The 27,992-nt window shown below is 38.8% G+C and overlaps 20 non-coding genes across 20 annotated transcripts; all 20 read right to left on the reverse strand.

The window, feature by feature from the left end:
• Nucleotides 1-707: 707 nt before the first annotated feature.
• On the reverse strand, nucleotides 708-800 carry TRNAI-UAU (transfer RNA isoleucine (anticodon UAU)). The gene is given in 2 exon segments: nucleotides 708-743; nucleotides 763-800. It is a non-coding gene; the product is annotated as a tRNA-Ile (tRNA).
• Nucleotides 801-1,739: 939 nt separating this feature from the next.
• TRNAR-UCU (transfer RNA arginine (anticodon UCU)) lies at nucleotides 1,740-1,812 on the reverse strand. Its single transcript has one exon. It is a non-coding gene; the product is annotated as a tRNA-Arg (tRNA).
• Nucleotides 1,813-1,943: 131 nt separating this feature from the next.
• Nucleotides 1,944-2,036, reverse strand: TRNAI-UAU (transfer RNA isoleucine (anticodon UAU)). The gene is given in 2 exon segments: nucleotides 1,944-1,979; nucleotides 1,999-2,036. It is a non-coding gene; the product is annotated as a tRNA-Ile (tRNA).
• Nucleotides 2,037-3,898: 1,862 nt separating this feature from the next.
• On the reverse strand, nucleotides 3,899-3,991 carry TRNAI-UAU (transfer RNA isoleucine (anticodon UAU)). The gene is given in 2 exon segments: nucleotides 3,899-3,934; nucleotides 3,954-3,991. It is a non-coding gene; the product is annotated as a tRNA-Ile (tRNA).
• Nucleotides 3,992-13,823: 9,832 nt separating this feature from the next.
• Nucleotides 13,824-13,916, reverse strand: TRNAI-UAU (transfer RNA isoleucine (anticodon UAU)). The gene is given in 2 exon segments: nucleotides 13,824-13,859; nucleotides 13,879-13,916. It is a non-coding gene; the product is annotated as a tRNA-Ile (tRNA).
• Nucleotides 13,917-15,783: 1,867 nt separating this feature from the next.
• TRNAI-UAU (transfer RNA isoleucine (anticodon UAU)) lies at nucleotides 15,784-15,876 on the reverse strand. The gene is given in 2 exon segments: nucleotides 15,784-15,819; nucleotides 15,839-15,876. It is a non-coding gene; the product is annotated as a tRNA-Ile (tRNA).
• Nucleotides 15,877-16,711: 835 nt separating this feature from the next.
• Nucleotides 16,712-16,784, reverse strand: TRNAR-UCU (transfer RNA arginine (anticodon UCU)). Its single transcript has one exon. It is a non-coding gene; the product is annotated as a tRNA-Arg (tRNA).
• A 131-nt stretch (nucleotides 16,785-16,915) lies between these two features.
• On the reverse strand, nucleotides 16,916-17,008 carry TRNAI-UAU (transfer RNA isoleucine (anticodon UAU)). Its single transcript is given in 2 exon segments — nucleotides 16,916-16,951; nucleotides 16,971-17,008. It is a non-coding gene; the product is annotated as a tRNA-Ile (tRNA).
• Nucleotides 17,009-18,142: 1,134 nt separating this feature from the next.
• Nucleotides 18,143-18,235, reverse strand: TRNAI-UAU (transfer RNA isoleucine (anticodon UAU)). The gene is given in 2 exon segments: nucleotides 18,143-18,178; nucleotides 18,198-18,235. It is a non-coding gene; the product is annotated as a tRNA-Ile (tRNA).
• Nucleotides 18,236-19,383: 1,148 nt separating this feature from the next.
• On the reverse strand, nucleotides 19,384-19,476 carry TRNAI-UAU (transfer RNA isoleucine (anticodon UAU)). Its single transcript is given in 2 exon segments — nucleotides 19,384-19,419; nucleotides 19,439-19,476. It is a non-coding gene; the product is annotated as a tRNA-Ile (tRNA).
• A 939-nt stretch (nucleotides 19,477-20,415) lies between these two features.
• Nucleotides 20,416-20,488, reverse strand: TRNAR-CCU (transfer RNA arginine (anticodon CCU)). Its single transcript has one exon. It is a non-coding gene; the product is annotated as a tRNA-Arg (tRNA).
• Nucleotides 20,489-20,617: 129 nt separating this feature from the next.
• TRNAI-UAU (transfer RNA isoleucine (anticodon UAU)) lies at nucleotides 20,618-20,710 on the reverse strand. The gene is given in 2 exon segments: nucleotides 20,618-20,653; nucleotides 20,673-20,710. It is a non-coding gene; the product is annotated as a tRNA-Ile (tRNA).
• A 1,148-nt stretch (nucleotides 20,711-21,858) lies between these two features.
• TRNAI-UAU (transfer RNA isoleucine (anticodon UAU)) lies at nucleotides 21,859-21,951 on the reverse strand. Its single transcript is given in 2 exon segments — nucleotides 21,859-21,894; nucleotides 21,914-21,951. It is a non-coding gene; the product is annotated as a tRNA-Ile (tRNA).
• A 939-nt stretch (nucleotides 21,952-22,890) lies between these two features.
• On the reverse strand, nucleotides 22,891-22,963 carry TRNAR-CCU (transfer RNA arginine (anticodon CCU)). Its single transcript has one exon. It is a non-coding gene; the product is annotated as a tRNA-Arg (tRNA).
• A 129-nt stretch (nucleotides 22,964-23,092) lies between these two features.
• On the reverse strand, nucleotides 23,093-23,185 carry TRNAI-UAU (transfer RNA isoleucine (anticodon UAU)). The gene is given in 2 exon segments: nucleotides 23,093-23,128; nucleotides 23,148-23,185. It is a non-coding gene; the product is annotated as a tRNA-Ile (tRNA).
• A 168-nt stretch (nucleotides 23,186-23,353) lies between these two features.
• TRNAI-UAU (transfer RNA isoleucine (anticodon UAU)) lies at nucleotides 23,354-23,446 on the reverse strand. Its single transcript is given in 2 exon segments — nucleotides 23,354-23,389; nucleotides 23,409-23,446. It is a non-coding gene; the product is annotated as a tRNA-Ile (tRNA).
• Nucleotides 23,447-24,592: 1,146 nt separating this feature from the next.
• Nucleotides 24,593-24,685, reverse strand: TRNAI-UAU (transfer RNA isoleucine (anticodon UAU)). The gene is given in 2 exon segments: nucleotides 24,593-24,628; nucleotides 24,648-24,685. It is a non-coding gene; the product is annotated as a tRNA-Ile (tRNA).
• A 1,851-nt stretch (nucleotides 24,686-26,536) lies between these two features.
• On the reverse strand, nucleotides 26,537-26,629 carry TRNAI-UAU (transfer RNA isoleucine (anticodon UAU)). The gene is given in 2 exon segments: nucleotides 26,537-26,572; nucleotides 26,592-26,629. It is a non-coding gene; the product is annotated as a tRNA-Ile (tRNA).
• Nucleotides 26,630-27,464: 835 nt separating this feature from the next.
• On the reverse strand, nucleotides 27,465-27,537 carry TRNAR-UCU (transfer RNA arginine (anticodon UCU)). Its single transcript has one exon. It is a non-coding gene; the product is annotated as a tRNA-Arg (tRNA).
• A 131-nt stretch (nucleotides 27,538-27,668) lies between these two features.
• TRNAI-UAU (transfer RNA isoleucine (anticodon UAU)) lies at nucleotides 27,669-27,761 on the reverse strand. The gene is given in 2 exon segments: nucleotides 27,669-27,704; nucleotides 27,724-27,761. It is a non-coding gene; the product is annotated as a tRNA-Ile (tRNA).
• Between the last annotated feature and the right edge of the window lie 231 nt (nucleotides 27,762-27,992).

A 27,992-nucleotide genomic window follows, 5' to 3' on the forward strand; every position in this document is an offset into this window, starting at 1 on the left:
TATAAAAAATGGGTACTTATGTAGTAACTGGGCTGCCGATTTTGAAATCGGGTCCATCGCATCGCATCGCACCCGACCAAATCGCATGCGATGCGATGCGATGCGATGCGATGGACCCGATTTTTCCATAGGATTCAATGTTAAAATGGACTGAGTCCATTTTAACATGGAATTCAATGGGAAAAAGGGGTCCTTTTCATACCCCTACTATCCAAGTGGGCATGGAGTTGGATATAAACCTGTGGCGAGCGTAGCGAGCCACCGAGCCCGAAGCGTGGCGAGCGTAGCGAGCCCCGCGAGGGGACACAGAATACCGTCCCCTCGCGGGGCTCGCTTCGCTCGCCACGCTTCGGGCTCGGTGGCTCGCTACGCTCGCCACAGGTTTATATCCAACTCCATGCCCACTTGGATAGTAGGGGTATGAAAAGGACCCCTTTTTCCCATTGAATTTCATGTTAAAATGGACTCAGTCCATTTTAACATTGAATCCTATGGAAAAATCGGGTCATCGCATCGCATCGCATCGCATCGCATCGTATGCGATGCGATGCGATATCGCATCGCATCGCATCTGATTGTATGCCTTAACTTAAGGCATACAATCAAAAAATCGGCAGCCCAGATACTACATAAGTACCAAAAAATGTTCCGACAGCAGATGATCAATGACTGATGATATCATTAACAGAAAAAAAGCTAAATATTCCTGCTCCAGTTGAGGCTTGAACTCACAACCTCGGCATTGCTCAACAGATACTGTCTTATAAGTACCGCGCGCTGACCGATTGTGCCACTGGAGCACACAGTATGCCCTGAAAATTTGGCCTTTCACTGATATATTTTACCATCAGTTAAAAATGTCAATACACTTATTGTCTTTGTCTCCCCATCTTGATTTAATTTCTTTTTGAATTCCACTATTTTACTGCATTCAATACTTCAATAAGGTACTTGACAGAAGTTAAATGCTCAGCATAAAGAAATGATTTGTATCGCGCATTGGTGTTATTGGCTAGATTTATGTATTCGTAGGTGTAATTTGCTAAAAAAATTCATATCTAGGTTTTACTGTATCCTTTTCTCAAAATTGGAAAATAATTCATTTAATTTTTTCTAAAATGATGTTAAGATAGTAGATATAAAATGTGGCATAAGGAAAACTGACACTAATGTGTCTTATAATGCACTATTTTAATATGTAAAGTCTTATATCATTATTGTAGTCTGATTAAAAGAATATGTTGTTTGTTGCAACTCTACCATCTACAATGACAGCAAGATGAGTGGCAGAAGAAATATGATAAAATCAAAAATACCATTCTTCCAACATGCAAGAAAGGACTTCAAGATTCCCATCAGCAATTGCCTTAGATAATGTCATATTTCAGCCACTCTGGTACTTATTTGCAAGACAAACTCTACAGAAATGTTGAGGTAAATGGAGATTTCTTGTAAGAACAAAATCACAAGCATTGAAAAAAGAATAATTTTTTGTGAAGACTAATGAGCAACAAAGGAATATGCATCCAAGATGGGTCTTTAAACCTTGGTCCTCAATTATAGAAAAACGTTTTAAGGACACTAATCCACAATGTTATCATGAAAAATGTCATTTTGTAGCTACTGTGGCAACAATTAACAAGCACAACTCAACAGGACTGTTGTGCAAATCCAGCATCCAGGTGAAGCAAGGCTAAAAGAACCACCCCTAATGCTGAGATGGTTGATATAAATACAAACACCCGAGATGGGACTTGAACCCACAATCCCTGGCTTAGAAGGCCAGTGCCTTATCCATTAGGCCACTGGGGCTTACTGTCTGCTTTGCATTTCATGTTCTTGGTTTACTTTTTCATAATATCCTTACATATATAAAAAATGTTCCGACAGCAGATGATCACTGACTGATGATATCATTAACAGAAAAAAAAGCTAAATATTCCTGCTTCAGGTGAGGCTTGAACTCACAACCTCGGCATTGCTCAACAGATACTGTCTTATAAGTACCGCGCGCTGACCGATTGCGCCACTGGAGCACACAGTATGCCCTGAAAATTTGGCCTTTCACTGATATATTTTACCATCAGTTAAAAATGTCAATACACTTATTGTCTCTGTCTCCCCATCTTGATTTAATTTCTTTTTGAATTCCACTATTTTACTGCATTCAATACTTCAATAAGGTACTTGACAGAAGTTAAATGCTTAGCATAAAGAAATGATTTGTATCGCGCATTGGTGTTATTGGCTAGATTTATGTATTCGTAGGTGTAATTTGCTAAGAAAATTCATATCTAGGTTTTACTGTATCATTTTCTCAAAATTGGAAAATAATTCATTTAATTTTTTCTAAAATGATGTTAAGATAGTAGATATAAAATGTGGCATAAGGAAAACTGACACTAATGTGTCTTATAATGCACTATTTTAATATGTAAAGTATTATATCATTATTGTAGTCTGATTAAAAGAATATGTTGTTTGTTGCAACTCTACCATCTACAATGACAGTAAGATGAGTGGCAGAAGAAATATGATAAAATCAAAAATACCATTCTTCCAACATGCAAGAAAGGACTTCAAGATTCCCATTAGCAATTGCCTTAGATAATGTCATATTTCAGCCACTCTGGTACTTATTTGCAAGACAAACTCTACAGAAATGTTGAGGTAAATGGAGATTTCTTGTAAGAACAAAATCACAAGCATTGAAAAAAGAATCATTTTTTGTGAAGACTAATGAGCAACAAAGGAATATGCATCCAAGATGGGTCTTTAAACCTTGGTCCTCAATTATAGAAAAACCTTTTAAGGACACTAATCCACAATGTTATCATGATAAATGTCATTTTGTAGCTACTGTGGCAACAATTAACAAGCACAACTCAACAGGACTGTTGTGCAAATCCAGCATCCAGGTGAAGCAAGGCTAAAAGAACCACCCCTAATGCTGAGATGGTTGATATAAATACAAATACCCCAGATGGGACATGAACACACAATCCCTGGCTTAGGAAGCCAGTGCCTTATCCATTAGGCCACTGGGGCTTACTGTCTGCTTTGCATTTCATGTTCTTGGTTTACTTTTTCATAATATCCTTACATATATAAAAAATGTTCCGACAGCAGATGATCACTGACTGATGATATCATTAAAAGAAAAAAAAAAAAAGCTAAATATTCCTGCTCCAGGTGAGGCTTGAACTCACAACCTCGGCATTGCTCAACAGATACTGTCTTATAAGTACCGCACGCATCGCATCGCACCCGACCAAATCGCATGCGATGCGATGCGATGCGATGCGATGGACCCGATTTTTCCATAGGATTCAATGTTAAAATGGACTGAGTCCATTTTAACATGGAATTCAATGGGAAAAAGGGGTCCTTTTCATACCCCTACTATCCAAGTGGGCATGGAGTTGGATATAAACCTGTGGCGAGCGTAGCGAGCCACCGAGCCCGAAGCGTGGCGAGCGTAGCGAGCCCCGCGAGGGGACACAGAATACCGTCCCCTCGCGGGGCTCGCTTCGCTCGCCACGCTTCGGGCTCGGTGGCTCGCTACGCTCGCCACAGGTTTATATCCAACTCCATGCCCACTTGGATAGTAGGGGTATGAAAAGGACCCCTTTTTCCCATTGAATTTCATGTTAAAATGGACTCAGTCCATTTTAACATTGAATCCTATGGAAAAATCGGGTCATCGCATCGCATCGCATCGCATCGTATGCGATGCGATGCGATATCGCATCGCATCGCATCTGATTGTATGCCTTAACTTAAGGCATACAATCAAAAAATCGGCAGCCCAGATACTACATAAGTACCAAAAAATGTTCCGACAGCAGATGATCAATGACTGATGATATCATTAACAGAAAAAAAAGCTAAATATTCCTGCTCCAGTTGAGGCTTGAACTCACAACCTCGGCATTGCTCAACAGATACTGTCTTATAAGTACCGCGCGCTGACCGATTGCGCCACTGGAGCACACGGTATGCCCTGAAAATTTGGCCTTTCACTGATATATTTTACCATCAGTTAAAAATGTCAATACACTTATTGTCTTTGTCTCCCCATCTTGATTTCATTTCTTTTTGAATTCCACTATTTTACTGCATTCAATACTTCAATAAGGTACTTGACAGAAGTTAAATGCTCAGCATAAAGAAATGATTTGTATCGCGCATTGGTGTTATTGGCTAGATTTATGTATTCGTAGGTGTAATTTGCTAAAAAAATTCATATCTAGGTTTTACTGTATCCTTTTCTCAAAATTGGAAAATAATTCATTTAATTTTTTCTAAAATGATGTTAAGATAGTAGATATAAAATGTGGCATAAGGAAAACTGACACTAATGTGTCTTATAATGCACTATTTTAACCCCTTCACGACAATTGACGTATATATACGTCATGGCCGGGAAGTACTTCCCGACCGTTGACGTATATATACGTCATGGCTTAAAACTGTCACTGCGTCTAGAGACGCAGTGACAGAGGGACGATGTCTGCTGTCCCTGACAGCAGACATGTCCCTGCATGCCCAGGGGGGGCTGCGATGCCGCCCCCCCGTCGCCGATCGCTGTGATTGGCTGTTCAGTGTGAACAGCCATTCACAGCGTTTTCCTGTGTCACCGGCGAATAACGTTCGCCGGTGACACGGGATCGGAGGTGATTGGTGCTGTAAAGTACAGCACCAATCACCGCGGGGTGTAAGGGTGACACTGGTGTCACCCCACCTCACCCCGCCCGCCCCCAAAGGCCGTGATTGGTCCGTCGGACCGACGGACCAATCACAGCCGTGGAGGGGGGTTTAAACTAACGGTGACTGCACTGCAGACGCCATTCCGGTCTGGAAAAGCGTGCAGTGCGGTCACCGTGCCCCACCTGCCGCCTATACTGACCAGAACCCTTACCTGATCATTGATCATTGATATTGTGACATTTTGTGACATCCTGTGCTGCATCTTGTGCTGCATCTTGTGCTGCTGCGATTTATTAGATAGATAGAGAGTTAGAGAGAGTTAGAGAGAGAGAGATAGAGAGAGATAGAGAGAGATAGAGAGAGATAGAGAGGCCTAGTGCTATATTTTGTGCTGCTGCAGTGTGATAGAGCTATAGATAGAGAGAGATAGAGAGAGAGAGATAGAGAGAGAGATAGTGACAGATTGTGCTATATATTTTTTATATAACTGAAAGAGATAGAGAGAGATAGAGAGAGATAGAGAGGCCTAGTGCTATATTTTGTGCTGCTGCAGTGTGATAGAGAGAGATAGAGAGAGAGAGATAGAGAGAGAGATAGTGACAGATTGTGCTATATATTTTTTATATAACTGAAAGAGATAGAGAGAGATAGAGAGAGATAGAGAGGCCTAGTGCTATATTTTGTGCTGCTGCAGTGTGATAGAGCTATAGATAGATAGAGAGAGATAGAGAGAGAGAGATAGTGACAGATTGTGCTATATATTTTTTATATAACTGCTGCAGTGTCATAGAGTGATAGATAGTGAGAGATAGAGAGAGATAGTGATAGAGTGCTAAATTTTGTGTCGGCTGCCCCCGCCTTTTTGTGCTGATCACTATATCTGAGGTGATCAGCAACTTTTTGGGGGTACAGAGGTTTTTTTTTTTTATATATACCTGTCAGTACCACCAAAGGTTGTGCACCTGCTGCCCCTCACTGGTAATCAGTGTCGCATCACTGATCACCTTTTTTTATTTTTTGTGAGTGCTGTGGGGTCTTTTTTACATTTTTTTTTTACACACACTGTGATTTTGTGTGTGTCCTGTGGCCACTGTGCACTGATCAGTGACGTACATCACTGATCAGCTTTTTCGGCACAGGGTTGATCTATTTTTTTTTTTTTTTGATCAAATTCCTGTTGCCTTTGAGCGCTGTTCAGTGACGGACGTTACTGACCAACATCTGTGCTCAATTTTTGGCGCAGGACCTTTTTTTTTTTTTTTAACCCCTTCCATTTTTTTTTTTTTTAACCCCTTCCATTTTTTTTTTTTTTAACCCCTTCCATTTTTTTTTTTTTGAACCCTTCAATTTTTTTTTTTTTGTATTTTTTTTTTCTGCACTACATACACAATACACACTACATACCCCCTGGGTTGAAATAAAGTTTGTACCCCCCCCTACACTATACACGTGTTGAAACATTTCACTACCAGTAACACAAAAATATAAATGGCATCCCAAATGTCATCCCAAATGTCGTCCCAGTCATCCAGGAGAATGTATTCGGTGGAGGAGGCATATGCCATGCTTGCATCTGACTCTGACACAGCCAGTGAGGCAAGCGGGGAATTTGAAGGATTTGTCTTAAGCTCCTCTTCCTCCTCTGATGATGAGGGACCCCCTCAAAGACGCCCCCGTAGAGCAGCTGAGACCCCCCCCCCAATAATTGATCTCGTATGGACCCCACCACCAGACAATTTTGAGCCCCAGGTTCCTGAGTTTTTGGCCATCCCAGGAATCCAATTTGATTCAACAGGTCTCAGAGAAATTGACTTTTTCAAATTATTTTTCTCTGATGATTTTATAAATTTAATGGTGGACCAAACTAATTTATATGCCCAGCAGTTTATTGCTCAAAACCCCACGTCATCATTTGCTAGGTGGACCCCTGTAGATGCAGTAGAGATGATGACGTTTTGGGGTCTGGTGTTACATATGGGCATAGTAAAAAAGCCACAAATTAGGCAATATTGGAGTACAGATGTTCTGTACAGCACCCCATTTCACCGTATGGCCATGCCCCGGGCTCGTTTTGAGGCAATCCATAAATTTATACATTACACCGATAATGCACAGTGCCCACCCAGAGATGATCCCACCTTTGACAGGCTATTCAAAGTCAGGCCGGTCATTGATCATTTCAGTGCCAAATTTGCAGAGCTATACATCCCTGATAAATGTATTAGTATCGACGAGTCCCTTATACATTTTAAAGGAAGGGTTAAATTCCGCCAGTACCTTCCCAGTAAGAGGGCAAGGTATGGCATAAAAATGTATAAGCTGTGTGAAAGCACCACAGGGTACACCCACAAGTTTAGGGTATATGAAGGGAAGGATTCAAGAATTGAACCACCAGAATGCCCCCCCTCCCTCGTAGGTGTTAGTGGAAAAATTGTCTGGGATTTAATGCACCCCTTCCTGGATAAGGGTTATCACCTCTATGTGGATAACTTTTACACCAGCATCCCCCTGTTTAAGGCCCTTGGTTCAAGAGGTACAGCAGCTTGCGGTACTGTGCGCAAGAACCAAAGAGGCCTCCCCAAAACGCACATTGCCCAAGTAATGAGAAGGGGTGAAAGCAGGGGAATATGCACCGAAAATATGTTGTTGGTCAAATATAAGGACAAGAGGGATGTCCTTATACTGACAACAATTCATGGAGACAGTACCACCTCCATCCCTGTACGAGGTACCAGTACCCACACCTCCAAACCAAATTGTATCCTAGATTACAATAAGTACATGGGCGGAGTGGATCTTTCAGATCAGGTACTAAAGCCGTACAGTGCCCTGCGGAAAACAAATATCTGGTACAAGAAGCTGGCCGTGTATATCATCCAGATGGCACTGTATAACGCTTACGTGCTATTCCGTTCTACCGGCCAGAGGGGGACATTTATGCACTTTCAAGAGGAAGTCATAAAGAGCCTAACATTTGGGAATCAGCAGGCAGAGGGCCCCAGTACTTCTAGTACTGGCCCCCGTATTGTACCAGGGCAGCATTTTCCCAACGAAATCCCCTCCACTGCAAGAAAGGGCAGGACACAAAAAAGGTGCAAAGTTTGTTATAAAAAGGGAATAAGAAAGGAAACTATTTTCCACTGTGAAACTTGCCCCGACAAACCCGGCCTATGTATAAAGGAGTGCTTTAAAATATACCACACATCTATGGATTATTAGGTTCATCATTTCACCGTGCTTCGGGGGTCTTGCTAATGCCACATAGCACCCACCATTCATTCCACCAGAATCTGAGCTGCAAAATCCAAAAATCACTCCTTCCCTTCTGAGTCCTGCCATGCACCCAACTGGTATTTTTTGGTCACATGTGAGGCATTGCCGTACTCTGGAGAAATGGGGGCACAGATTTTGGGGTGCTTTGTCTCCTTCATTCCTTGTGAAAATGAAAAATTTTGAGCCAGAAGTACATTTTTGTGTAAAAAAATGTATTTTTTTCATTTTCACTGCCCAGTTGTACCAAAATTGATGAAACCCCTGGGGGTTTGAAATGTACACTATACCCCTAGATGAATTCCCTGAGGGGTGTAGTTTGCAAAATGGGGTGACTTGTGGGGGGGTTCCACTGTATTGGTAATGCAACATAGCACCCACCATTCATTCCACCAAAATCTTTGCTGCAAAATCCAAAAATCACTCCTTCCCTTCTGAGTCCTGCCATGCACCCAACTGGAATTTTTTGGTCACATGTGAGGCATTGCCGTACTCTGGAGAAATGGGGGCACAGATTTTGGGGTGCTTTGTCTCCTTCATTCCTTGTGAAAATGAAAAATTTTGAGCCAGAAGTACATTTTTGTGTAAAAAAATGTATTTTTTTCATTTTCACTGCCCAGTTGTACCAAAATTGATGAAACCCCTGGGGGTTTGAAATGTACACTATACCCCTAGATGAATTCCCTGAGGGGTGTAGTTTGCAAAATGGGGTGACTTGTGGGGGGGTTCCACTGTATTGGTAATGCAACATAGCACCCACCATTCATTCCACCAAAATCTTTGCTGCAAAATCCAAAAATCACTCCTTCCCTTCTGAGTCCTGCCATGCACCCAACTGGAATTTTTTGGTCACATGTGAGGCATTGCCGTACTCTGGAGAAATGGGGGCACAGATTTTGGGGTGCTTTGTCTCCTTCATTCCTTGTGAAAATGAAAAATTTTGAGCCAGAAGTACATTTTTGTGTAAAAAAATGTATTTTTTTCATTTTCACTGCCCAGTTGTACCAAAATTGATGAAACCCCTGGGGGTTTGAAATGTACACTATACCCCTAGATGAATTCCCTGAGGGGTGTAGTTTGCAAAATGGGGTGACTTGTGGGGGGGTTCCACTGTATTGGTAATGCAACATAGCACCCACCATTCATTCCACCAAAATCTGTGCTCCAAAATCCAAAAATCACTCCTTCCCTTCTGAGTCCTGCCATGCACCCAACTGGTATTTTTTGGTCACATGTGAGGCATTGCCGTACTCGGGAGAAATTGGGGCACAGATTTTGGGGTGCTTTGTCTCCTTCATTCCTTGTGAAAATGATAAATTTTGAGCCAGAACTGCATGTTTGTGTAAAAAAATGTAATTTTCCATTTTCACATCCCAGTTATACCAAAATTGGTGAAACCCCTGGGGGTTTGAAATGTACACTATACCCCTAGATGAATTCCCTGAGGGGTGTAGTTTGCAAAATGGGGTCACTTGTGGGGGGGTTCCACTGTATTGGTGCTTGGGGGGTCTTGCTAATGCGACATAGCACCCACCAAAATTCCACCAGAATCTGAGCTGCAAAATCCAAAAATCACTCCTTCCCTTCTAAGTCCTGCCATGCACCCAACTGGTATTTTTTGGTCACATGTGAGGCATTGCCGTACTCGGGAGAAATTGGGGCACAGATTTTGGGGTGCTTTGTCTCCTTCATTCCTTGTGAAAATGAAAAATTTTGAGCCAGAACTGCATGTTTGTGTAAAAAAATGTAATTTTCCATTTTCACATCCCAGTTGTACCAAAATTGGTGAAACCCCTGGGGGTTTGAAATGTACACTATACCCCTAGATGAATTCCCTGAGGGGTGTAGTTTGCAAAATGGGGTCACTTGTGGGGGGGTTCCACTGTATTGGTGCTTGGGGGGTCTTGCTAATGCGACATAGCACCCACCAAAAAAACACCAGAATCTGAGCTGCAAAATCTAAAAATCACTCCTTCCCTTCTAAGTCCTGCCATGCACCCAACTGGTATTTTTTGGTCACATGTGAGGCATTGCCGTACTCGGGAGAAATTGGGGCACAGATTTTGGGGTGCATTGTCTCCTTCATTCCTTGTGAAAATGAAAAATTTTGAGCCAGAACTGCATGTTTGTGTAAAAAAATGTAATTTTCCATTTTCACATCCCAGTTGTACCAAAATTGGTGAAACCCCTGGGGGTTTGAAATGTACACTATACCCCTAGATGAATTCCCTGAGGGGTGTACTTTGCAAAATGGGGTGACTTGTGGGGGGGTTCCACTGTATTGGTGCTTGGGGGGTCTTGCTAATGCGACATAGCACCCACCAAAAAACCACCAGAATCTGAGCTGCAAAATCTAAAAATCACTCCTTCCCTTCTAAGTCCTGCCATGCACCCAACTGGTATTTTTTGGTCACATGTGAGGCATTGCCGTACTCTGGAGAAATTGGGGCACAGATTTTGGGGTGCATTGTCTCCTTCATTCCTTGTGAAAATGAAAAATTTTGAGCCAGAACTGCATGTTTGTGTAAAAAAATGTAATTTTCCATTTTCACATCCCAGTTGTACCAAAATTGGTGAAACCCCTGGGGGTTTGAAATGTACACTATACCCCTAGATGAATTCCCTGAGGGGTGTACTTTGCAAAATGGGGTGACTTGTGGGGGGGTTCCACTGTATTGGTGCTTTGGGAGTCTTGCTAATGCAACATAGCACCCACCATTCATTCCACCAAAATCTTTGCTGCAAAATCCAAAAATCACTCCTTCCCTTCTGAGTCCTGCCATGCACCCAACTGGTATTTTTTGGTCACATGTGAGGCATTGCCGTACTCGGGAGAAATTGGGGCACAGATTTTGGGGTGCATTGTCTCCTTCATTCCTTGTGAAAATGAAAAATTTTGAGCCAGAACTGCATGTTTGTGTAAAAAAATGTAATTTTCCATTTTCACATCCCAGTTGTACCAAAATTGGTGAAACCCCTGGGGGTTTGAAATGTACACTATACCCCTAGATGAATTCCCTGAGGGGTGTACTTTGCAAAATGGGGTGACTTGTGGGGGGGTTCCACTGTATTGGTGCTTGGGGGGTCTTGCTAATGCGACATAGCACCCACCAAAAAACCACCAGAATCTGAGCTGCAAAATCTAAAAATCACTCCTTCCCTTCTAAGTCCTGCCATGCACCCAACTGGTATTTTTTGGTCACATGTGAGGCATTGCCGTACTCTGGAGAAATTGGGGCACAGATTTTGGGGTGCATTGTCTCCTTCATTCCTTGTGAAAATGAAAAATTTTGAGCCAGAACTGCATGTTTGTGTAAAAAAATGTAATTTTCCATTTTCACATCCCAGTTGTACCAAAATTGGTGAAACCCCTGGGGGTTTGAAATGTACACTATACCCCTAGATGAATTCCCTGAGGGGTGTACTTTGCAAAATGGGGTGACTTGTGGGGGGGTTCCACTGTATTGGTGCTTTGGGAGTCTTGCTAATGCAACATAGCACCCACCATTCATTCCACCGAAATCTTTGCTGCAAAATCCAAAAATCACTCCTTCCCTTCTGAGTCCTGCCATGCACCCAACTGGTATTTTTTGGTCACATGTGAGGCATTGCCGTACTCGGGAGAAATTGGGGCACAGATTTTGGGGTGCTTTGTCTCCTTCATTCCTTGTGAAAATGAAAAATTTTGAGCCAGAACTGCATGTTTGTGTAAAAAAATGTAATTTTCCATTTTCACATCCCAGTTGTACCAAAATTGGTGAAACCCCTGGGGGTTTGAAATGTACACTATACCCCTAGATGAATTCCCTGAGGGGTGTACTTTGCAAAATGGGGTGACTTGTGGGGGGGTTCCACTGTATTGGTGCAACATAGCACCCACCATTCATTCCACCAAAATCTGTGCTGCAAAATCCAAAAATCACTCCTTCCCTTCTGAGTCCTGCCATGCACCCAACTGGTATTTTTTGGTCACATGTGAGGCATTGCCGTACTCGGGAGAAATTGGGGCACAGATTTTGGGGTGCTTTGTCTCCTTCATTCCTTGTGAAAATGAAAAATTTTGAGCCAGAACTGCATGTTTGTGTAAAAAAATGTAATTTTTCATTTTCACATCCCAGTTGTACCAAAATTGGTGAAACCCCTGGGGGTTTGAAATGTACACTATACCCCTAGATGAATTCCCTGAGGGGTGTAGATTGCAAAATGGGGTGACTTGTGGGGGAGGTTCCTAACTTTTAGCACTTATGGTGCCTAGAAACCTACATGGTGCCTAAAAAAAAATCTCATAAAAAGGAGGCTCCAAAATCAAGTAGGTGCTCCTTCTATTATGAAGCCTGTGGTTTGGTCAACGTGCACACTAGGGCCACATATAGGATATTTTTGAAAACAAAAGAATTGGGGGAATCAATTTTTAGTCACATTTCTCTAGTAAAATCTACTGTATTCGTTAGAAAAATGTATTAAAATTGAAACTCTGCAAAAAAAAAGAAATTTTGAAATTTCACCTACACTTTGTTTTAATTCCTGTGAAACACCTAAAGGGTTAACAAACTTCCAAAATGCTGTTTTGAATACTGTGAGGGGTGCAGTTTTTGAAATGGCATCATTTATGGGGGTGTCTCACATACAAGTCCCTCAAAGTCACATCAGAACTGAACTGGTCCCTAAAAAAATCAGTGTTTGAAATTTTCATGAAAATTTGAGAATTTGCTATTCATATTGTAAGCCTCCTAGTGTCCAAAAAAATTAAAAGGAAGTTGAAATAATGATGGAAACATAAAGTAGACATATGGTCTATGTTAGTTATTAACTATTTTGAGTGGTATGATTATTTGTCTCACAAGCAGAAAATTTAACATTTTGCAAATTGCAAAATTTTCCATTTTTTCACGATATTTTGGTATTTTTCACAAAAAAACACAGACTGTATCGACGAAAATTTACCACTAACTTGAAGTACAATGTGTCACGAGAAAACAATCTCAAAATCACTGGGATAAGTAAAAGCAAAAAAAAGTTATCCCCACTTAAGTGAGACATGTCAGATTTGAAAAAAAGGGCTCTGTCATGAAGGCACAAACTGGCTCTGTCATGAAGGGGTTAATATGTAAAGTCTTATATTATTATTGTAGTCTAATAAAAGAATATGTTGTTTGTTGCAACTCTACCATCTACAATGACAGTAAGATGAGTGGCAGAAGAAATATGATAAAATCAAAAATACCATTCTTCCAACATGCAAGAAAGGACTTCAAGATTCCCATCAGCAATTGCCTTAGATAATGTCATATTTCAGCCACTCTGGTACTTATTTGCAAGACAAACTCTACAGAAATGTTGAGGTAAATGGAGATTTCTTGTAAGAACAAAATCACAAGCATTGAAAAAAGAATCATTTTTTGTGAAGACTAATGAGCAACAAAGGAATATGCATCCAAGATGGGTCTTTAAACCTTGGTCCTCAATTATAGAAAAACCTTTTAAGGACACTAATCCACAATGTTATCATGATAAATGTCATTTTGTAGCTACTGTGGCAACAATTAACAAGCACAACTCAACAGGACTGTTGTGCAAATCCAGCATCCAGGTGAAGCAAGGCTAAAAGAACCACCCCTAATGCTGAGATAGTTGATATAAACACCCCAGATGGGACTTGAACCCACAATCCCTGTTTAATGAGGCCAGTGCCTTATCCATTAGGCCACTGGGGTTTACTGTCTGCTTTGCATTTCATGTTCTTGCTTTACTTTTTCATAATATCCTTACATATAAAAAATGTTCCGAGAGCAGATGATCAATGACTGATGATATCATTAAAAGAAAAAAAAGCTAAATATTCCTGCTCCAGGCGAGGCCTGAACTCACAGCCTCGGCATTGCTCAACAGATACTGTCTTATAAGTACCGCGCGCTGACCGATTGCGCCACTGGAGCACACAGTATGCCCTGAAAATTTGGCCTTTCACTGATAAATTTTACCATTAGTTAAAAATGTCAATACACTTATTGTCTCTGTCTCCACAACTTGATTTAATTTCTTTTTTAATTCAACTATTTTACTGCATTCAATACTTCAATAAGGTACTTGATAGAAGTTAAATGCTCAGCATAAAGAAATGATTTGTATCGCGCATTGGTGTTATTGGGTAGATTTATGTATTCGTAGGTATAATTTGCTAAGAAAATTCATATCTAGGTTTTACTGTATCATTTTCTCAAAATTGGAAAATAATTCATTTAATTTTTTCTAAAATGATGTAAAGATAGTAGATATAAAATGTGGCATAAGGAAAACTGACACTAATGTGTCTTATAATGCACTATTTTAATATGTAAAGTATTATATCATTATTGTAGTCTGATTAAAAGAATATGTTGTTTGTTGCAACTCTACCATCTACAATGACAGTAAGATGAGTGGCAGAAGAAATATGATAAAATCAAAAATACCATTCTTCCAACATGCAAGAAAGGACTTCAAGATTCCCATTAGCAATTGCCTTAGATAATGTCATATTTCAGCCACTCTGGTACTTATTTGCAAGACAAACTCTACAGAAATGTTGAGGTAAATGGAGATTTCTTGTAAGAACAAAATCACAAGCATTGAAAAAAGAATCATTTTTTGTGAAGACTAATGAGCAACAAAGGAATATGCATCCAAGATGGGTCTTTAAACCTTGGTCCTCAATTATAGAAAAACCTTTTAAGGACACTAATCCACAATGTTATCATGATAAATGTCATTTTGTAGCTACTGTGGCAACAATTAACAAGCACAACTCAACAGGACTGTTGTGCAAATCCAGCATCCAGGTGAAGCAAGGCTAAAAGAACCACCCCTAATGCTGAGATGGTTGATATAAATACAAATACCCCAGATGGGACATGAACACACAATCCCTGGCTTAGGAGGCCAGTGCCTTATCCATTAGGCCACTGGGGCTTACTGTCTGCTTTGCATTTCATGTTCTTGGTTTACTTTTTCATAATATCCTTACATATATAAAAAATGTTCCGACAGCAGATGATCACTGACTGATGATATCATTAAAAGAAAAAAAAAAAAAGCTAAATATTCCTGCTCCAGGTGAGGCTTGAACTCACAACCTCGGCATTGCTCAACAGATACTGTCTTATAAGTACCGCACGCATCGCATCGCACCCGACCAAATCGCATGCGATGCGATGCGATGCGATGCGATGCGATGGACCCGATTTTTCCATAGGATTCAATGTTAAAATGGACTGAGTCCATTTTAACATGGAATTCAATGGGAAAAAGGGGTCCTTTTCATACCCCTACTATCCAAGTGGGCATGGAGTTGGATATAAACCTGTGGCGAGCGTAGCGAGCCACCGAGCCCGAAGCGTGGCGAGCGTAGCGAGCCCCGCGAGGGGACACAGAATACCGTCCCCTCGCGGGGCTCGCTTCGCTCGCCACGCTTCGGGCTCGGTGGCTCGCTACGCTCGCCACAGGTTTATATCCAACTCCATGCCCACTTGGATAGTAGGGGTATGAAAAGGACCCCTTTTTCCCATTGAATTTCATGTTAAAATGGACTCAGTCCATTTTAACATTGAATCCTATGGAAAAATCGGGTCATCGCATCGCATCGCATCGCATCGTATGCGATGCGATGCGATATCGCATCGCATCGCATCTGATTGTATGCCTTAACTTAAGGCATACAATCAAAAAATCGGCAGCCCAGATACTACATAAGTACCAAAAAATGTTCCGACAGCAGATGATCAATGACTGATGATATCATTAACAGAAAAAAAAGCTAAATATTCCTGCTCCAGTTGAGGCTTGAACTCACAACCTCGGCATTGCTCAACAGATACTGTCTTATAAGTACCGCGCGCTGACCGATTGCGCCACTGGAGCACACGGTATGCCCTGAAAATTTGGCCTTTCACTGATATATTTTACCATCAGTTAAAAATGTCAATACACTTATTGTCTTTGTCTCCCCATCTTGATTTCATTTCTTTTTGAATTCCACTATTTTACTGCATTCAATAGTTCAATAAGGTACTTGACAGAAGTTAAATGCTCAGCATAAAGAAATGATTTGTATCGCGCATTGGTGTTATTGGCTAGATTTATGTATTCGTAGGTGTAATTTGCTAAAAAAATTCATATCTAGGTTTTACTGTATCCTTTTCTCAAAATTGGAAAATAATTCATTTAATTTTTTCTAAAATGATGTTAAGATAGTAGATATAAAATGTCAACTCTACCATCTACAATGACAGTAAGATGAGTGGCAGAAGAAATATGATAAAATCAAAAATACCATTCTTCCAACATGCAAGAAAGGACTTCAAGATTCCCATCAGCAATTGCCTTAGATAATGTCATATTTCAGCCACTCTGGTACTTATTTGCAAGACAAACTCTACAGAAATGTTGAGGTAAATGGAGATTTCTTGTAAGAACAAAATCACAAGCATTGAAAAAAGAATAATTTTTTGTGAAGACTAATGAGCAACAAAGGAATATGCATCCAAGATGGGTCTTTAAACCTTGGTCCTCAATTATAGAAAAACCTTTTAAGGACACTAATCCACAATGTTATCATGAAAAATGTCATTTTGTAGCTACTGTGGCAACAATTAACAAGCACAACTCAACAGGACTGTTGTGCAAATCCAGCATCCAGGTGAAGCAAGGCTAAAAGAACCACCCCTAATGCTGAGATGGTTGATATAAATACAAACACCCGAGATGGGACTTGAACCCACAATCCCTGGCTTAGAAGGCCAGTGCCTTATCCATTAGGCCACTGGGGCTTACTGTCTGCTTTGCATTTCATGTTCTTGGTTTACTTTTTCATAATATCCTTACATATATAAAAAATGTTCCGACAGCAGATGATCACTGACTGATGATATCATTAACAGAAAAAAAAGCTAAATATTCCTGCTTCAGGTGAGGCTTGAACTCACAACCTCGGCATTGCTCAACAGATACTGTCTTATAAGTACCGCGCGCTGACCGATTGCGCCACTGGAGCACACAGTATTCCCTGAAAATTTGGCCTTTCACTGATATATTTTACCATCAGTTAAAAATGTCAATACACTTATTGTCTCTGTCTCCCCATCTTGATTTAATTTCTTTTTGAATTCCACTATTTTACTGCATTCAATACTTCAATAAGGTACTTGACAGAAGTTAAATGCTTAGCATAAAGAAATGATTTGTATCGCGCATTGGTGTTATTGGCTAGATTTATGTATTCGTAGGTGTAATTTGCTAAGAAAATTCATATCTAGGTTTTACTGTATCATTTTCTCAAAATTGGAAAATAATTCATTTAATTTTTTCTAAAATGATGTTAAGATAGTAGATATAAAATGTGGCATAAGGAAAACTGACACTAATGTGTCTTATAATGCACTATTTTAATATGTAAAGTCTTATATTATTATTGTAGTCTAATAAAAGAATATGTTGTTTGTTGCAACTCTACCATCTACAATGACAGTAAGATGAGTGGCAGAAGAAATATGATAAAATCAAAAATACCATTCTTCCAACATGCAAGAAAGGACTTCAAGATTCCCATCAGCAATTGCCTTAGATAATGTCATATTTCAGCCACTCTGGTACTTATTTGCAAGACAAACTCTACAGAAATGTTGAGGTAAATGGAGATTTCTTGTAAGAACAAAATCACAAGCATTGAAAAAAGAATCATTTTTTGTGAAGACTAATGAGCAACAAAGGAATATGCATCCAAGATGGGTCTTTAAACCTTGGTCCTCAATTATAGAAAAACCTTTTAAGGACACTAATCCACAATGTTATCATGATAAATGTCATTTTGTAGCTACTGTGGCAACAATTAACAAGCACAACTCAACAGGACTGTTGTGCAAATCCAGCATCCAGGTGAAGCAAGGCTAAAAGAACCACCCCTAATGCTGAGATAGTTGATATAAACACCCCAGATGGGACTTGAACCCACAATCCCTGTTTAATGAGGCCAGTGCCTTATCCATTAGGCCACTGGGGTTTACTGTCTGCTTTGCATTTCATGTTCTTGCTTTACTTTTTCATAATATCCTTACATATAAAAAATGTTCCGAGAGCAGATGATCAATGACTGATGATATCATTAAAAGAAAAAAAAGCTAAATATTCCTGCTCCAGGCGAGGCCTGAACTCACAGCCTCGGCATTGCTCAACAGATACTGTCTTATAAGTACCGCGCGCTGACCGATTGCGCCACTGGAGCACACAGTATGCCCTGAAAATTTGGCCTTTCACTGATAAATTTTACCATTAGTTAAAAATGTCAATACACTTATTGTCTCTGTCTCCACAACTTGATTTAATTTCTTTTTTAATTCAACTATTTTACTGCATTCAATACTTCAATAAGGTACTTGATAGAAGTTAAATGCTCAGCATAAAGAAATGATTTGTATCGCGCATTGGTGTTATTGGCTAGATTTATGTATTCGTAGGTATAATTTGCTAAGAAAATTCATATCTAGGTTTTACTGTATCATTTTCTCAAAATTGGAAAATAATTCATTTAATTTTTTCTAAAATGATGTTAAGATAGTAGATATAAAATGTGGCATAAGGAAAACTGACACTAATGTGTCTTATAATGCACTATTTTAATATGTAAAGTATTATATCATTATTGTAGTCTGATTAAAAGAATATGTTGTTTGTTGCAACTCTACCATCTACAATGACAGTAAGATGAGTGGCAGAAGAAATATGATAAAATCAAAAATACCATTCTTCCAACATGCAAGAAAGGACTTCAAGATTCCCATTAGCAATTGCCTTAGATAATGTCATATTTCAGCCACTCTGGTACTTATTTGCAAGACAAACTCTACAGAAATGTTGAGGTAAATGGAGATTTCTTGTAAGAACAAAATCACAAGCATTGAAAAAAGAATCATTTTTTGTGAAGACTAATGAGCAACAAAGGAATATGCATCCAAGATGGGTCTTTAAACCTTGGTCCTCAATTATAGAAAAACCTTTTAAGGACACTAATCCACAATGTTATCATGATAAATGTCATTTTGTAGCTACTGTGGCAACAATTAACAAGCACAACTCAACAGGACTGTTGTGCAAATCCAGCATCCAGGTGAAGCAAGGCTAAAAGAACCACCCCTAATGCTGAGATGGTTGATATAAATACAAATACCCCAGATGGGACATGAACACACAATCCCTGGCTTAGGAGGCCAGTGCCTTATCCATTAGGCCACTGGGGCTTACTGTCTGCTTTGCATTTCATGTTCTTGGTTTACTTTTTCATAATATCCTTACATATATAAAAAATGTTCCGACAGCAGATGATCACTGACTGATGATATCATTAAAAGAAAAAAAAAAAAAGCTAAATATTCCTGCTCCAGGTGAGGCTTGAACTCACAACCTCGGCATTGCTCAACAGATACTGTCTTATAAGTACCGCACGCTGACCGATTGCGCCACTGGAGCACACAGTATGCCCTGAAAATTTGGCCTTTCACTGATAAATTTTACCATTAGTTAAAAATGTCAATACACTTATTGTCTCTGTCTCCCCATCTTGATTTAATTTATTTTTGAATTCCACTATTTTACTGCATTTAATACTTCAATAAGGTACTTGATAGAAGTTAAATGCTCAGCAAAAAGAAATGATTTGTATCGCGCATTGGTGTTATTGGCAAGATTTATGTATTCGTAGGTGTAATTTGCTAAGAAAATTCATATCTAGGTTTTACTGTATCATTTTCTCAAAATTGGAAAATAATTCATTTAATTTTTTCTAAAATTATGTTAAGATAGTAGATATAAAATGTGGCATAGGGAAAACTGAAACAAATGTGTCTTATAATGCACTATTTTAATATGTAAAGTCTTATATCATTATTGTAGTCTGATTAAAAGAATATGTTGTTTGTTGCAACTCTACCATCTACAATGACAGTAAGATGAGTGGCAGAAGAAATATGATAAAATCAAAAATACCATTCTTCCAACATGCAAGAAAGGACTTCAAGATTCCCATCAGCAATTGCCTTAGATAATGTCATATTTCAGCCACTCTGGTACTTATTTGCAAGACAAACTCTACAGAAATGTTGAGGTAAATGGAGATTTCTTGTAAGAACAAAATCACAAGCATTGAAAAAAGAATCATTTTTTGTGAAGACTAATGAGCAACAAAGGAATATGCATCCAAGATGGGTCTTTAAACCTTGGTCCTCAATTATAGAAAAACCTTTTAAGGACACTAATCCACAATGTTATCATGATAAATGTCATTTTGTAGCTACTGTGGCAACAATTAACAAGCACAACTCAACAGGACTGTTGTGCAAATCCAGCATCCAGGTGAAGCAAGGCTAAAAGAACCACCCCTAATGCTGAGATAGTTGATATAAATACAAACACCCCAGATGGGACTTGAACCCACAATCCCTGGCTTAGGAGGCCAGTGCCTTATCCATTAGGCCACTGGGGCTTACTGTCTGCTTTGCATTTCATGTTCTTGCTTTACTTTTTCATAATATCCTTACATATAAAAAATGTTCCGAGAGCAGATGATCAATGACTGATGATATCATTAAAAGAAAAAAAAGCTAAATATTCCTGCTCCAGGCGAGGCCTGAACTCACAGCCTCGGCATTGCTCAACAGATACTGTCTTATAAGTACCGCGCGCTGACCGATTGCGCCACTGGAGCACACAGTATGCCCTGAAAATTTGGCCTTTCACTGATAAATTTTACCATTAGTTAAAAATGTCAATACACTTATTGTCTCTGTCTCCACAACTTGATTTAATTTCTTTTTTAATTCAACTATTTTACTGCATTCAATACTTCAATAAGGTACTTGATAGAAGTTAAATGCTCAGCATAAAGAAATGATTTGTATCGCGCATTGGTGTTATTGGCTAGATTTATGTATTCGTAGGTATAATTTGCTAAGAAAATTCATATCTAGGTTTTACTGTATCAATTTCTCAAAATTGGAAAATAATTCATTTAATTTTTTCTAAAATGATGTTAAGATAGTAGATATAAAATGTGGCATAAGGAAAACTGACACTAATGTGTCTTATAATGCACTATTTTAATATGTAAAGTATTATATCATTATTGTAGTCTGATTAAAAGAATATGTTGTTTGTTGCAACTCTACCATCTACAATGACAGTAAGATGAGTGGCAGAAGAAATATGATAAAATCAAAAATACCATTCTTCCAACATGCAAGAAAGGACTTCAAGATTCCCATTAGCAATTGCCTTAGATAATGTCATATTTCAGCCACTCTGGTACTTATTTGCAAGACAAACTCTACAGAAATGTTGAGGTAAATGGAGATTTCTTGTAAGAACAAAATCACAAGCATTGAAAAAAGAATCATTTTTTGTGAAGACTAATGAGCAACAAAGGAATATGCATCCAAGATGGGTCTTTAAACCTTGGTCCTCAATTATAGAAAAACCTTTTAAGGACACTAATCCACAATGTTATCATGATAAATGTCATTTTGTAGCTACTGTGGCAACAATTAACAAGCACAACTCAACAGGACTGTTGTGCAAATCCAGCATCCAGGTGAAGCAAGGCTAAAAGAACCACCCCTAATGCTGAGATGGTTGATATAAATACAAATACCCCAGATGGGACATGAACACACAATCCCTGGCTTAGGAGGCCAGTGCCTTATCCATTAGGCCACTGGGGCTTACTGTCTGCTTTGCATTTCATGTTCTTGGTTTACTTTTTCATAATATCCTTACATATATAAAAAATGTTCCGACAGCAGATGATCACTGACTGATGATATCATTAAAAGAAAAAAAAAAAAAGCTAAATATTCCTGCTCCAGGTGAGGCTTGAACTCACAACCTCGGCATTGCTCAACAGATACTGTCTTATAAGTACCGCACGCTGACCGATTGCGCCACTGGAGCACACAGTATGCCCTGAAAATTTGGCCTTTCACTGATAAATTTTACCATTAGTTAAAAATGTCAATACACTTATTGTCTCTGTCTCCCCATCTTGATTTAATTTATTTTTGAATTCCACTATTTTACTGCATTTAATACTTCAATAAGGTACTTGATAGAAGTTAAATGCTCAGCAAAAAGAAATGATTTGTATCGCGCATTGGTGTTATTGGCAAGATTTATGTATTCGTAGGTGTAATTTGCTAAGAAAATTCATATCTAGGTTTTACTGTATCATTTTCTCAAAATTGGAAAATAATTCATTTAATTTTTTCTAAAATTATGTTAAGATAGTAGATATAAAATGTGGCATAGGGAAAACTGAAACAAATGTGTCTTATAATGCACTATTTTAATATGTAAAGTCTTATATCATTATTGTAGTCTGATTAAAAGAATATGTTGTTTGTTGCAACTCTACCATCTACAATGACAGTAAGATGAGTGGCAGAAGAAATATGATAAAATCAAAAATACCATTCTTCCAACATGCAAGAAAGGACTTCAAGATTCCCATCAGCAATTGCCTTAGATAATGTCATATTTCAGCCACTCTGGTACTTATTTGCAAGACAAACTCTACAGAAATGTTGAGGTAAATGGAGATTTCTTGTAAGAACAAAATCACAAGCATTGAAAAAAGAATCATTTTTTGTGAAGACTAATGAGCAACAAAGGAATATGCATCCAAGATGGGTCTTTAAACCTTGGTCCTCAATTATAGAAAAACCTTTTAAGGACACTAATCCACAATGTTATCATGATAAATGTCATTTTGTAGCTACTGTGGCAACAATTAACAAGCACAACTCAACAGGACTGTTGTGCAAATCCAGCATCCAGGTGAAGCAAGGCTAAAAGAACCACCCCTAATGCTGAGATAGTTGATATAAATACAAACACCCCAGATGGGACTTGAACCCACAATCCCTGGCTTAGGAGGCCAGTGCCTTATCCATTAGGCCACTGGGGCTTACTGTCTGCTTTGCATTTCATGTTCTTGCTTTACTTTTTCATAATATCCTTACATATAAAAAATGTTCCGAGAGCAGATGATCAATGACTGATGATATCATTAAAAGAAAAAAAAGCGAAATATTCCTGCTCCAGGTGAGGCTTGAACTCACAACCTCGGCATTGCTCAACAGATACTGTCTTATAAGTACCGCGCGCTGACCGATTGCGCCACTGGATCACACAGTATTAGGCATTAGGCATTAGGCCACTGGTGCTTACTGTCTGCTTTGCATTTCATATTCTTGGTTTACTTTTTCATAATATCCTTACATATATAAAAAATGTTCTGACAGCAGATGATCACTGACTGATGATATCATTAACAGAAAAAAAAGCTAATTATTCCTGCTCCAGGTGAGGCTTGAACTCACAACCTCAGCATTGCTCAACAGATACTGTCTTATAAGTACCGCGCGCTGACCGATTGCGCCACTGGAGCACACAGTATGCAGTGAAAATGTGGCCTTTCACTGATAAATTTTACCATCAGTTAAAAATGTCAATACACTTATTGTCTCTGTCTCCCCATCTTGATTTAATTTATTTTTGAATTCCACTATTTTACTGCATTCAATACTTCAATAAGGTACTTGATAGAAGTTAAATGCTCAGCAAAAAGAAATGATTTGTATCGCGCATTGGTGTTATTGGCAAGATTTATGTATTCGTAGGTGTAATTTGCTAAGAAAATTCATATCTAGGTTTTACTGTATCATTTTCTCAAAATTGGAAAATAATTCATTTAATTTTTTCTAAAATTATGTTAAGATAGTAGATATAAAATGTGGCATAAGGAAAACTGACACTAATGTGTCTTATAATGCACTATTTTAATATGTAAAGTCTTATATCATTATTGTAGTCTGATTATAAGAATATGTTGTTTGTTGCAACTCTACCATCTACAATGACAGTAAGATGAGTGGCAGAAGAAATATGATAAAATCAAAAATACCATTCTTCCAACATGCAAGAAAGGACTTCAAGATTCCCATCAGCAATTGCCTTAGATAATGTCATATTTCAGCCACTCTGGTACTTATTTGCAAGACAAACTCTACAGAAATGTTGAGGTAAATGGAGATTTCTTGTAAGAACAAAATCACAAGCATTGAAAAAAGAATCATTTTTTGTGAAGACTAATGAGCAACAAAGGAATATGCATCCAAGATGGGTCTTTAAACCTTGGTCCTCAATTATAGAAAAACCTTTTAAGGACACTAATCTACAATGTTATCATGATAAATGTCATTTTGTAGCTACTGTGGCAACAATTAACAAGCACAACTCAACAGGACTGTTGTGCAAATCCAGCATCCAGGTGAAGCAAGGCTAAAAGAACCACCCCTAATGCTGAGATGGTTGATATAAATACAAATACCCCAGATGGGACATGAACACACAATCCCTGGCTTAGGAGGCCAGTGCCTTATCCATTAGGCCACTGGGGCTTACTGTCTGCTTTGCATTTCATGTTCTTGGTTTACTTTTTCATAATATCCTTACATATATAAAAAATGTTCCGACAGCAGATGATCACTGACTGATGATATCATTAAAAGAAAAAAAAAAAGCTAAATATTCCTGCTCCAGGTGAGGCTTGAACTCACAACCTCGGCATTGCTCAACAGATACTGTCTTATAAGTACCGCGCGCTGACCGATTGCACCACTGGAGCACACAGTATGCCCTGAAAATTTGGCCTTTCACTGATAAATTTTACCATTAGTTAAAAATGTCAATACACTTATTGTCTCTGTCTCCCCATCTTGATTTAATTTATTTTTGAATTCCACTATTTTACTGCATTCAATACTTCAATAAGGTACTTGATAGAAGTTAAATGCTCAGCAAAAAGAAATGATTTGTATCGCGCATTGGTGTTATTGGCAAGATTTATGTATTCGTAGGTGTAATTTGCTAAGAAAATTCATATCTAGGTTTTACTGTATCATTTTCTCAAAATTGGAAAATAATTCATTTAATTTTTTCTAAAATTATGTTAAGATAGTAGATATAAAATGTGGCATAAGGAAAACTGACACTAATGTGTCTTATAATGCACTATTTTAATATGTAAAGTATTATATCATTATTGTAGTCTGATTAAAAGAATATGTTGTTTGTTGCAACTCTACCATCTACAATGACAGTAAGATGAGTGGCAGAAGAAATATGATAAAATCAAAATACCATTCTTCCAACATGCAAGAAAGGACTTCAAGATTCCCATTAGCAATTGCCTTAGATAATGTCATATTTCAGCCACTCTGGTACTTATTTGCAAGACAAACTCTACAGAAATGTTGAGGTAAATGGAGATTTCTTGTAAGAACAAAATCACAAGCATTGAAAAAAGAATCATTTTTTGTGAAGACTAATGAGCAACAAAGGAATATGCATCCAAGATGGGTCTTTAAACCTTGGTCCTCAATTATAGAAAAACCTTTTAAGGACACTAATCCACAATGTTATCATGATAAATGTCATTTTGTAGCTACTGTGGCAACAATTAACAAGCACAACTCAACAGGACTGTTGTGCAAATCCAGCATCCAGGTGAAGCAAGGCTAAAAGAACCACCCCTAATGCTGAGATGGTTGATATAAATACAAATACCCCAGATGGGACATGAACACACAATCCCTGGCTTAGGAGGCCAGTGCCTTATCCATTAGGCCACTGGGGCTTACTGTCTGCTTTGCATTTCATGTTCTTGGTTTACTTTTTCATAATATCCTTACATATATAAAAAATGTTCCGACAGCAGATGATCACTGACTGATGATATCATTAAAAGAAAAAAAAAAAAAGCTAAATATTCCTGCTCCAGGTGAGGCTTGAACTCACAACCTCGGCATTGCTCAACAGATACTGTCTTATAAGTACCGCACGCATCGCATCGCACCCGACCAAATCGCATGCGATGCGATGCGATGCGATGCGATGGACCCGATTTTTCCATAGGATTCAATGTTAAAATGGACTGAGTCCATTTTAACATGGAATTCAATGGGAAAAAGGGGTCCTTTTCATACCCCTACTATCCAAGTGGGCATGGAGTTGGATATAAACCTGTGGCGAGCGTAGCGAGCCACCGAGCCCGAAGCGTGGCGAGCGTAGCGAGCCCCGCGAGGGGACACAGAATACCGTCCCCTCGCGGGGCTCGCTTCGCTCGCCACGCTTCGGGCTCGGTGGCTCGCTACGCTCGCCACAGGTTTATATCCAACTCCATGCCCACTTGGATAGTAGGGGTATGAAAAGGACCCCTTTTTCCCATTGAATTTCATGTTAAAATGGACTCAGTCCATTTTAACATTGAATCCTATGGAAAAATCGGGTCATCGCATCGCATCGCATCGTATGCGATGCGATGCGATATCGCATCGCATCTGATTGTATGCCTTAACTTAAGGCATACAATCAAAAAATCGGCAGCCCAGATACTACATAAGTACCAAAAAATGTTCCGACAGCAGATGATCAATGACTGATGATATCATTAACAGAAAAAAAAGCTAAATATTCCTGCTCCAGTTGAGGCTTGAACTCACAACCTCGGCATTGCTCAACAGATACTGTCTTATAAGTACCGCGCGCTGACCGATTGCGCCACTGGAGCACACGGTATGCCCTGAAAATTTGGCCTTTCACTGATATATTTTACCATCAGTTAAAAATGTCAATACACTTATTGTCTTTGTCTCCCCATCTTGATTTAATTTCTTTTTGAATTCCACTATTTTACTGCATTCAATAGTTCAATAAGGTACTTGACAGAAGTTAAATGCTCAGCATAAAGAAATGATTTGTATCGCGCATTGGTGTTATTGGCTAGATTTATGTATTCGTAGGTGTAATTTGCTAAAAAAATTCATATCTAGGTTTTACTGTATCCTTTTCTCAAAATTGGAAAATAATTCATTTAATTTTTTCTAAAATGATGTTAAGATAGTAGATATAAAATGTCAACTCTACCATCTACAATGACAGTAAGATGAGTGGCAGAAGAAATATGATAAAATCAAAAATACCATTCTTCCAACATGCAAGAAAGGACTTCAAGATTCCCATCAGCAATTGCCTTAGATAATGTCATATTTCAGCCACTCTGGTACTTATTTGCAAGACAAACTCTACAGAAATGTTGAGGTAAATGGAGATTTCTTGTAAGAACAAAATCACAAGCATTGAAAAAAGAATAATTTTTTGTGAAGACTAATGAGCAACAAAGGAATATGCATCCAAGATGGGTCTTTAAACCTTGGTCCTCAATTATAGAAAAACGTTTTAAGGACACTAATCCACAATGTTATCATGAAAAATGTCATTTTGTAGCTACTGTGGCAACAATTAACAAGCACAACTCAACAGGACTGTTGTGCAAATCCAGCATCCAGGTGAAGCAAGGCTAAAAGAACCACCCCTAATGCTGAGATGGTTGATATAAATACAAACACCCGAGATGGGACTTGAACCCACAATCCCTGGCTTAGAAGGCCAGTGCCTTATCCATTAGGCCACTGGGGCTTACTGTCTGCTTTGCATTTCATGTTCTTGGTTTACTTTTTCATAATATCCTTACATATATAAAAAATGTTCCGACAGCAGATGATCACTGACTGATGATATCATTAACAGAAAAAAAAGCTAAATATTCCTGCTTCAGGTGAGGCTTGAACTCACAACCTCGGCATTGCTCAACAGATACTGTCTTATAAGTACCGCGCGCTGACCGATTGCGCCACTGGAGCACACAGTATGCCCTGAAAATTTGGCCTTTCACTGATATATTTTACCATCAGTTAAAAATGTCAATACACTTATTGTCTCTGTCTCCCCATCTTGATTTAATTTCTTTTTGAATTCCACTATTTTACTGCATTCAATACTTCAATAAGGTACTTGACAGAAGTTAAATGCTTAGCATAAAGAAATGATTTGTATCGCGCATTGGTGTTATTGGCTAGATTTATGTATTCGTA

This window comes from Crinia signifera, chromosome 5, assembly GCF_055691185.1.
Source record: "Crinia signifera chromosome 5, ASM5569118v1, whole genome shotgun sequence".
NCBI classification, from domain to species: domain Eukaryota; kingdom Metazoa; phylum Chordata; class Amphibia; order Anura; family Myobatrachidae; genus Crinia; species Crinia signifera.